Source organism: Peromyscus eremicus, chromosome 3 (assembly GCF_949786415.1).
Source record: "Peromyscus eremicus chromosome 3, PerEre_H2_v1, whole genome shotgun sequence".
Taxonomy (NCBI): domain Eukaryota; kingdom Metazoa; phylum Chordata; class Mammalia; order Rodentia; family Cricetidae; genus Peromyscus; species Peromyscus eremicus.
Window position 1 is genome coordinate 70,329,799 of NC_081418.1, and position 11,182 is coordinate 70,340,980.

The 11,182-nt window shown below is 46.6% G+C and overlaps 1 non-coding gene and 1 pseudogene across 1 annotated transcript; both read left to right on the forward strand.

The window, feature by feature from the left end:
* Positions 1-3,702: 3,702 nt before the first annotated feature.
* LOC131906296 (elongation factor 1-beta-like) lies at positions 3,703-10,529 on the forward strand (annotated as a pseudogene).
* Trnak-cuu (transfer RNA lysine (anticodon CUU)) lies at positions 9,151-9,223 on the forward strand. The gene has a single exon. It is a non-coding gene; the product is annotated as a tRNA-Lys (tRNA).
* Positions 10,530-11,182: the final 653 nt, after the last annotated feature.

Consider the following 11,182-nt stretch of genomic DNA (forward strand, 5'->3'; position numbering starts at 1 on the left):
CCATAGCACATGCGTTCCCATGAGGCTCAGCGGTGTGGAGAAGGGGAACTCCAAGAGGCCCTGGGAGAGTTTCACCAGCCACTGAAGATTTGGAGCTCAGAGTGCACAGCGCGGGCAGCCACAGATCACGTCTGAGAGACGAATGTGAGGAGACTCCATGGGCTGATCTTAACAGAGACAGCTGGACATTGGTACTGGAAGACTAAGGACTGGGGGCCATAGTAAACGACACTGAAGGCCAGAGGCAGTCATCCTATGGGTATGACAAGCAAGGGACCTGGGTTACAGGCAAAACAGTGGGCTCATAGTCATTATGCCAGAGTTTGGGGGCCTAACCCCATGAAATAGTATGATCCCAGGAAGGTCTGTCTTTATCTCTGGGGTGCGGAACATGACTGTTGATCCTGGAGTTAAATTTTTCTAGCTACAAACTGGTAAGTTTCGCATTAAGGAAGGCAAAAATGAAAATCTCCAGCCCTGACTGACTGGGTAAAGGATTAAGTACCAATCTCTGTGCTTTTTTCAAAGGGGTTTAGCCTTGTGTTACAAACACCCTGGATTAAAAGCTTCTCCCAGTAGCCAGTGAGTAAGTGTAACGTTGTTGGCTCACACCCTCCCCAGAGGATGGGCAGCGGAAACCCTCTGCTTTCCAGGACACCTGTTCTAGTGCCTTCTCTGACTTGCTCTTCTAGAAGTCTTAGGTAAGCTGGATGTCTATTTACTCTGCCATAAAATGAGGGGGCGGGGTTTATAGCCCAGCTTTCAAACTCTCTGCTATTTTAAGTAACTGGTAGTAAAGTTATATAATGTTCGGTGTTTACCTTAAACCGGAAGGAACTAGCTACCTGGTGGCCAGGCGCTGCCACCACTTTGCTGTCATTTGGCCCAGAAACTGACTGTACTCCTGCTAGCTAGGAGCATCAAGTGTCTTTATTCATAGTGAAAATGTGATTGCAGATGCTGTAGCAAATTAGCGTTGAAAGGTGTGCTTCAGGGACTGGGGACACAGCTCCTACTCAGTTGGGAAATGCTTGCTGTCCAAGCATGCAGAGTCCCGTAAAAAGCCAAGCATGGTGACGTGTGCCTGTAGTTTTGACTTTGGAGGGTTAGGAACAGACAGATCCCTGTGCTTTGCTGGCCAGCCCTCCTGGCCTGATTGGCATGTTCCCGGCCAATAAGAATCACCACCTTAAAAACTAGGTGATGGCTCCTGAAGAATGACACTAAAGGTTGACCTCTGGCCTCTACACACACACACACACACACACACACACACACACACACACACACGCACACACGCACACACGCACACACGCACACACGCACACACGCACACATGCACTGTGATTTAGGGCTGAGGATAGAGGATGCCAGGCTGTGAGTTCAATCATCCCTAGCTTTGTAAAGAAAAACCAAGTGTGTTTTCAGCTCTATGATTTCATTCGTTCTTCATAGCTAGCTCTCAAGTGTGCAAAATGTTATTAATAAAGCTGATGGCCTATTGGTTTGAAACCTTTTCCACATCCCCTGTGATGCTGTTCTAGGTCAGGAGTGCACACGCTCACACACACACACACACACACACACACACACACACGCATGCTCACACGTACGTATGCATGCACACACATGCACAGGAGTGTGGAGACAGTCACTTCTCAACTCTTAATCTTTTTCTGAGCTCCTGCAGGGAAGACTGCTCCCTTCCCAAGGACTGCCACCTCTGTCTTGCTTTTCTGTAGGACTAATAGTTCCCCTGTGGGTATGCCTTGGACTGTGCAGACTTCTGCCCTTCTTGTCATCTGTCAGAGGTCACATTCTTTCCACACTCTGCCCTGTAAACCCTCATGAGACTTACGGGTGCCTCCCATTTGCTACCATTTCTCTCCCGAGTATCTCCTAGGCTCATGCATTAGAGGCTCATTTCTCAGCCTGTGGCACCATGAGAAAGATGTGGAACCTTTAGTGTAGAGTCTAATGAAAGGCCCTGGAGAACAAGGCATGGTGGCACATACCTCTATTCCCAGTGCTTGGGAGGTGGAGGCAGGAGGATCAGGAGTTCAAGGTCACTCGTGGCTACATAGCAGAATTTGCTGTCAGCCTGAGCTGTGTGAGACCCTGTCTCCAAACAATGCAACAAAAATGCACAAGGTCTTTTCTAACATCTTCCAGAGGGGCTGGAGTGTCACCATAGGCCCCAAAGCCACAGGGCCTAGTGACCATGGAGTGAAACCTCTGAGACTGTGAGCCAAAGTAAACTTACTTCCTTATAACTAGATTATTTCGCATATTTTGTCACAGTGACAGAAAGTCAACTAACACACCATGCTCAGGAGCTTTCTTTGGTCTGGCATTGCTGACCACTTTCCTGAGACATGTCTTTGTGCATGTCAGCCTGTGCTGCCTACCACCAGCCACCATATCTCATGGATCCGATCATTGGTCTCCCTGCCCTTTGAGTTGGGGAACTCAGGGAAATTCAAAGGGGCAATACAATTCCCTATGTGCCTTCAGAAACCCCAGGTTAACATGCAAAGAATGGATCTGTTAGACAGTTCTTAGCAGGGTCTTAATCTTTCTTTTCTCTCTTAGGAAGCAGGCTGTTCTGGCTGGTAGAGAATTTTCTGAAGACTGTGAATATCCAGAGTCCATTAGAAGAGAGAAACCACACAATAAAAAGGAAACTGAGTGTCTAATGCAAAGAACTATTCCCCATAACAGGGATTTGAAGTATCAGGATTGACTGCTGAGATTTAATGTGGGGCTATGTAAATGAGAAGCCACTAGCCCTTGGGCTGCCACAGGACACTCGAGGCAGAACCCTTCCTCCCTCCAAGCCTCTAAATTCTCACTGGAAATGGCACAGTCAGGACCTGAACTGATAGAGAAGTCACTGTGATGCTCCCCATCCCAAGTTGCTGGAAATCCACCCTCTAGAAATGGTCACTGTATGCCAGTGGGCACTAAAGCACTCATTAATGATCTGCGAATCTCATGGATGACCTTATCATAGAAACTATCACCGTGTGGTTCCAGTAGAGGGAGGAAATTTGCATTCCTGCGGGCTCACTTACCTCAGATTTGTAGCATCTCAGTCTGAAGTCATTGGAACTGCTTTAAGGATTCTGTCTCCTCTCCATCCACCCCGGCCAAAGCAAGCACCTTCCAGCTCACTGACTATCCTGTCTTCTACCTCAAGGTCTTGGAACACAGTCTACCTCCCACAGAGGACTCCTCTGAAGAGCAGGCCCTGGGGGATGCCTGGGAACTTGGAAGTCTCTCAAGATAGACTCTCTTGCTAGACTTCAGTGAGGCTGAGGACACTTCTGCTGCCTGATTAACCACATGGAAACAGCCTGGAACTTGCTGGCATGGATTGACCCTTACCTTCTGGCTTCAGTGACCCTCGCTAGCCAGGTGGAATTGATTAACAGCTCATGAGCCAAGTCCATACACAGGCATGTCTCTCTGAGAAAGTGCATGGCCTTGCAGAAGTCTTCGGTAACACCTGCCCTTCCACACATTCTTCATCCCCATGTTGAAGCTGAGGGTGGTCTGAACTCTTCCAACACAATCCGACATTTAGAAATCAGCAGTCCCCAAGCATCTGTTGTTCAAACACCTGTGCTCATGTCTTTGATCCAAACATTAAAGGGCAGACGGCTCTGGAAGGGTCTGTGGAGAAAGAGGGAGGTCAACGCCATGGATGAGAAAGGTGAGTGGGATTCTATGCCCGGGAAGAGGGAACCTTACTTGAGGAATTGCCTCCATCAGGTTGGTCACCGGGGTTTATGTTCTGATTAATGGTTGATGCGGGAGAGCCCAGCCCAGCAAGGGTGGTGGTCCTACCCCTGGACAAATGGGTTGTATAAAAAAGCAAGCTCATCAAGCCACTGGGAGCAAGACAGTAAATATTGTTCCTCCATGGCCTCTGTTTCAGTTTCTGCCGCCAGGGTCCTGCCTTGAGTTCCTGCCTGACTTCTCTCTGCGATGACCTGTGTGATCTGTACACTGAACTAAACCATTTTCTCCCCAAGCCGATTTTGGTCAGTGTTTTATCACAACAGAAAAGACAAACACCTGGCTTAGAATACTTAGCTTACACTGACACATAGCATACTTCATTTCTTCAACAAATTTTTTTAAAGAATCTAAATCCCTGAGAATAAGAATCCTACCTGCATTTCTGAAACTAGAGGCAGGAGAAAGGACAGGAAACACTTTCATGCTCACAATTCCACGTGGGTTATTCGAGACGTCCACCTTTGTCCAGGCCACGACAGTTTTATATGGGATGTCTTTGCAAAGGAATCAGGGTTGGAATCTAGGCTTCAGGTAGCTTCTTGGCAGGTCCCTATAGGATGTCAAAGCCGAGAAGCTTTGCAAGCAACCTGCTGCAGAGAGATGTAGGTCTGATTGAAGGCAACTCCTCTCATCTTTGCCGTTGGGTGTAGTCTACATTTCTTTCTTTCACACTGAGGTCAACTCTCAGGGTTTACATAGAGAGATTAGGGCAGGAGAGCCTAGGTGACAGAGTAGCAGGTGTGTCTTAATGAGCATCTCCAAAGGCACAAGAGTTTCAAAAGGAAGTGTCCTGGCACCCATCCCTTCCCCAGCTGGACAAAATCAAAAAGGGATGTGTGACCACTGCTAACCCTTCAGAACGAACACGAGCAGCTCCAGAAAGCATTCACTGGTGTGTGTGGGGGAGCCAATTGTCACTCCTTTTCAGTCACAGAGACACAGGGACGAGGCTTCTTGTGAGTAAAGGATAGGTTTTAGCCACCTCACCTCTAATCGTGGGGACATTGATGGTTTTAGTGGTGTAGTGCACTTCATCTACTCTTCTTGATTTCTGGGATTTACAACCCCAGTGCAATTCAACATGCCCATTGTGTAGAGTACACAGAAGCTCCTGAGACAAAGAAGCGGAAAGGCCTAAATCATCCATGCGTTACACATTTCATGGGTTCAAGCCCTGGAGATGCTATTCGTGTATTCATCCACTTATTTACTCATCAAATATTTACTGAGTTCATCCATTCTTCTAATAATTCAATGTATTCATTAGGTACGAGGCAGTGGATTAAACTTCAGGTACAGAAGGAAAACAAGATCTGAAAGTCAGCCTGTAGCACATTGTAATAAACACAAGGTAGATTCTGGGTCTGTAAGAACCGTCCGGGACGTTGAATTTATTGACGTTCCATGCCATGCTGTTTCCCAAAGGTGTTCAAGGTGGGCCACATTGTAAGTGCTAAGATCTTTGCCTCTGAACTAACACATCTGAGCCAATCCATAGCTTAGACAATTAGAAGATGTGACGTTCTGCCTCACAGTCGGGTCACAGAATCTGCAGCAGCCGTGGAGTGACCTGGGGCCTTCCCTGAATTCCTAAAAATCTTAACAAAACTGAGTGTTTTCTTCAACAAGCAGGCTCCTTGGGTTCTCTTCCCTTCTCTTCTTCCTCTGACAGTCAGGCTGTAGTGGAGGAAGGCCGTTATACCCAGACACACCTCTGTAAGTGTGTAATGCTCTCTCCACGGCAATAGCGTTCAGTCGCCCAGCTGGCTGCCTCCCTTGAGTCAGAGTTCTCCCTTGGTTGGTCAGGGAAATGGTAAACACAGACTACGAGTTCACTAAACACAACCTGATTTCCCTCGTCCCTCATTCTGTTCATCTGATCATCAGATTCCCCGTTCTTTAGTTCACTCATCAGGAGACTCAGTCAAGTATTGATGTTCAGGCTTTCCTACATATGAAAGCTCCCCAAACTTCACCACCTCTCCGGTAAATTATGGCACTGGGAGTCATTCATTACATGACAGCATTTACCAGCCGCTGGGGCGATCTGCCCCACAGATCTGCCTACCCACTGCACGTTGCCTGGTACCTAAGAAACAGTCACAGCGTCTGTTAAACAGGCCAGACCACTGACCACACTCAGTGTCCTGTACAACTTGCCCGTTTGGGAACGGCTTTTATATTATTGGATCTGGACAAAAATTGTATGTTGCTAGGGCTTTAGCTTATTGTTCCTGCATCCACATCCTCTTGGTACTAGTCAAGGTGTGGCACCTGTTACCTAACCCTTTGTGGGTTATCTCATAGCTTGCTCTGGTTAAAAACTGTGGTAGAAGGATATTACTCAAATTCTATGTATATTAGTTTTCACAAGCTGTTGTAACAAAACACTACAGGCTGGGTGGCTTAAAGGATAGAAACCTTGTCTCCAAAAACCAAAAAAAAAAAAAAAGATAGAAACTTATTTTCCCAAAGTTACACACACACACACACACACACACACACACACACACACACACACACACGCTCTCTTTGAGGACGCTTATCCTACTGAATCAGAATACCAGCCCAAGGCTTCATTCAACCTTATTAACTAACTCCTTACAGATCTACCACCAAGTAAACTTTACGACTTTTTTTTTTTGGGGGGGGGGGGTTGGTTTTAGTTTTTCAAGACAAGGTTTCTCTGTTAGCCCTGGCTGTCCTGGAACTCACTCTCTAGACCAGGCTGTCCTTGAACTCACAGAGATCTGCCTCCCAAGTGCTGGCGTGCACCACCACCACCTGGCTAAACTTTAGGACAATTTAATGCATCCCTGGCATAAAATCCAGGGCCTTGAGGGCCCTTCCAGCTTCTGTTCTTTCTGTATCCCTTGATACAACTTGAGGCAACTCTAGTCTATCCTCCTGCTGGTGGGAAGAAACAGACCATAGGAGCAGAAATGGACTGCTCTCATGTCTCCTGAGAATAGCAGGAGTGTGTGTATCAGATTTATGTGTGTATATGTAACATATGTGTGTGTGCGTGTGTGTAACAGGTGTATGTGTATGCATATAACAGGTTTGTGTGTATACATGAACACATCCAAGTGGCCTCAGTTACATTTCTCTTAATACAAGTGAGTTTCAGTATCTCTTAAACATTTTTGTGTGGGTGTGTGTGTAGGTACGTGTTCATGTAGGTGCATGGGTATGCTCAGGTGCAGGAGCACGTGTCTGCATTTATATGAAGGTCGAAGGTTAACTTCAGCTTTCGTTCCTCAGGAAACACTCACCTTGCTTTCTGTGACAGAGTCGCTCACTAGGCTGAGCCTCCTTAATTAGGCTAGGCTGGCTAGCTCGTAACCACCAAGGACCCACCTGTCATGTCTCCTCAGTGCTGGAAGTCCACGCACCCATGACTGTCCCTGGCCTCTTTACAAGTGTTCTGAGGACTGAACTCTGACCCTCAAGCTTACGTGGCAAGGCGAGACATTAAGTTCTGTATCTTCCTGTGCTTACTCTTTTTCATAGCTGTTGTCCATGTTCCTATTATAAATAGTTTCATTGTTCTTGTTCATCAGTCGTGAGGCATTTGCTTTTCTGTTTCTTCATCTAGAATCTTTAACCACATTCACGTCATGAAAGGATTGAACTCTTGTCTTCCTACCTTTGTTTGGATTATGGTTGTTTTGTATTTACTTGCTTCTTCGGATGTTTTCTGTTTTTCTTTCTTTTTATTTATTCTTTTTTTTTTTTTTCCGACTGATTGCTGTGAGTCCTCAGGAGAACTGCCAGTTTCCTAGGTGCATTGCCAATGAATCATCCTCACTCCTTTTTTTTTTTCCAGCCTTAGGCTAAGTGATCATTCCCCAGCAATAACCATGTGTTGTATTGAATGAGAAGAAAAACTGGATGTTATCTGGAGGTGAGCGGACGTCCCCTCAAAGCACATCCTTGCTCCCCAAATGTATGATTATGATATGGCCGTATTAGGAAAAGGGATTTTACAGTTGCCATTAAAGGTTTAAAACATGATCACACCTTGGATTCTCCAGGTGGAGTCTGCATAACTATTCACAGCTGTACACAAACCCTGGCCGCTCTAGAGAGGCACAGCAGGAGAGGAGCTGCCCATGCTGGTGGGAAGCAAAGGCCAGAGTCAGGGAGCCACTGTGTAAGGAATGCCTGGATCACTGCCTGCCAGCGGCAAGGACAATTCTCTCCTAGAACCGGCAGTCTTGTTCATAACTCAGTGTCAGACTTTTAGCCTCCAGACCGGTGGGAATGAATCTGGGTTGTTCTAATCCACCGTGTTGGTGGTAATTTATTATGGCGCTAGAGGGTGAACAGCACCCTCCACTCCTTTGGTGCCCTCTCTGTTATAACAAGTGTGTATATTTTACTCTGTTGACGAGTTATGAGAAGAAAGCGAGGTGTACAAAGTTCAAGAGAAAAGGGGGAAGAGAGGCTGGAGGTGGGTGGAGAATGCTAATTCGAGGACAGAAGAAAGAGAGGAGGAAAAAATTAAACCGAGAAGGAAAAGCAATAGAGAGAAATGAGGTAAAGAAACGTTAGCATCCACTCAGAAAGGCCCTTTCCTTTACCTCCCCACTCCACTATCCACACCCCTCCCCTCTATGCACTGTCCTGATCTCCAGTCCCATTAGGTATTTTGCAAGTTCATTTATTTGTGCTCTTTGCATGCTCCTGGTCTCTAACCTGCAGGCAGGAAACAGTCCCTCAAAAGCCCTAAGTCCGAAGCTCACCCAGGAAGCTCCCCTTGCATAGCCATAGGACACCCTAAAACATGGCGGGGAACCCGCATCATTACCGGAGGCAGGGTCTCCTAGGCGAGCTTGAAGCTTAGGCTGCCACAAGCACCCACTTGCAATGCTTCCGCGGTCACATCACCCCACTCTCCCTGCCACCCACAACACAAGTGAGCTCAGCAATTCAAGGAGCCCACACATACAAAAAATTCCAAAGGCTGGGGAAGCCGCTGTGTCTGTTTTTACTGCTTACTGTCCTTCTGGGTCTGAATGGAGGACTTTTAACGTCTCTGCTGCCCCGAATGGTCTCTGGATGTGAAGTTCCCCTAAAGGATCCAGGAAGTAAAGGCAGATGTTGACTTGAGGTCTGGGAAATAGTTTGGAGACAAGTGCCATCTTCTGCCCCTCACCCTCATCATTCTTTGCAAATTCTCACCCAATTTTTAAAATTTTCTCTGAATTTCTTTCTAGGCACTTTCTTCATCGTTTTTGCAGAAAAGATTTTTCAGCATTTTGAAAGTCTATTTTATATTGCGATTGCCTGGTTTTCAAAAGAGCATTTTAAAATTTACATATGATTAAAAAAAAAAAAAAAGCCCGGCTAGCTCAGTCGGTAGAGCATGAGACTCTTAATCTCAGGGTCGTGGGTTCGTGCCCCACGTTGGGCGCCAGATATTGGTGAACTTATTTAGGCCACTCCACGTAGTTAAAAGGAGATTTATTTAATGGCGTAACTTACAAATTAAGGGATAGGTAGGTCGCGGGGTCTGGGGAAGGTGTATCACAGTCCAGCGGTGTTCTCTGGAGCTCTGCTTGGTCTACCTCAACCATCCAGGGTCCTGGAACCAAGAGAGTGTTCGCCGATCCAGATCTCGGGTCCCCAGGCGCCTCCCTTGGCCCCGCCTTGTAGGCGTGACAGTTGCTGAAGTCTCAATGGGGGTTGGAACTTCCAGAACAAAGCTGGAATGGCTACCCACTACAAAAACCTCTTTGGTATACAGCCCTGTGAATCTGGGGAGCTCTTTGGAATAGTATAACAGTTGCCCTACCGTGGGACAGTGGTGGCACACACCTTTATTCCCAGCACTTGAGAAGCAGAGGCAGGCAGATCTCTGTGAGTACAAGGCCAGTCTGGTCTACATAAGAGTTCCAAGACAGCCAAGAATACACAGAGAAACCCTGCCTTGAAAAACAAAAACAACAAACAAACAAAAAACACAGCTGGCCCCATCAAGATATAAGACATTCTCTTTTTCCCTCAGTGCTGGCAGCTACCCAGCTCCCAGTTAGAGCAGACGCCACGGGTTTCAGAGACCTGGAAAGCCCCATGGGCCTCCGGGTGCTCAGCCATTACCTGACAAGAGCTACATGGAGGAGTATGCGTCATCAGAAGCCCACGTGGCCAGTATTCGAAGCAGTCTCTGACCCACCACACGCTGACTTGTGACACGCCCTCCCTTGGTATAATTACGGCAACGCTAGCCTGCCGAGAATGAAGGAATCTTCGAGCGAGCACGGCCCCGCCAACGTGGAAGACATAACAGGAAGTGGAGCTGTGGATGCTAAAGAAGATGATGACACTGATCTCTTTGGATCTGAGGAAGAAAGTGAAGAAGCAAAGAGCTCCGAGAAGAGCGCCTTGCGCAGTACGAATCAAAGAAAGCCAAAAAGCCGGCCCTTGTTGCCAAGTCTTCCACCCGCTGGATGAGGAACCTCGTGATGACAGACAAACTTGACAGAATTGGAGGAATATGTCAGAAGCATCCGGCTTTGGTGTAGGACTTTTCTAAATTGGTTCCGGTGGGATATGGAATTTAAAAGCTTCAAACACAGTGTGTAGTCCAAGAGGCTAAAGCTGGAACAGATATGCTGGAAGAGCGGGTTACTTTTGAGGACTAAGTGCAGTCCACGGATGTGGCCGCTTTTAACAAAACCTCAAGTTCATCCTCACCTCAAGTCAGCACACTTCAATAAAAGCTTGGAAGATGTAGAAAGAAGAGTCATAAGACAATTCCCTCTTGGTTAAAAAAAAAAATCACACAGATTGCATCATGGTAATCAAATCCTCCTTCCTTAGGCTATAGCAACTCCCGTGACTTCTTCCCTGGGGGGTTGTGTCTTCCAGAATTTCACATAAAGGAGTTCTGTGTTTTTGACCCTCGATTCCTTCACTAGCACATGGACTCGTTACATGCACCTACTTTGAAAATCCCATACTTCACGCCTTTTTTCTGCTGACCAGTTAACTTCTTAAATATCCCGGCTGGTAAATGCATCTGCCCAGCGGAGGATATTTGGGGATTTCTAGTGGGCTTTTTTTTTTTTTTTTTTTTCATTTATAAGTAGTGCTGCTGAAACTGTCTAAAACCAGCTCTTGGGTAAAAGGTAAACATACAGACACATACATGTTTAACTTCATGAGAAACTGCCCGTATTCCTAGCATGTTTGGGGGAGCAATTTCCCCATTTTCTGTCTCACTAGTAATATTTGCAAGTGCTTTGCAAGGACTCGATGCTGCTGGTGTGTTTTCCTAAGGACCATTTTTAAAGATATGTGAAGTTTCACACTGTAGCTTCAATTTTCGTGTTCCTGGTGACTGATAATTTTGAATAGCTTTCAATTGGTT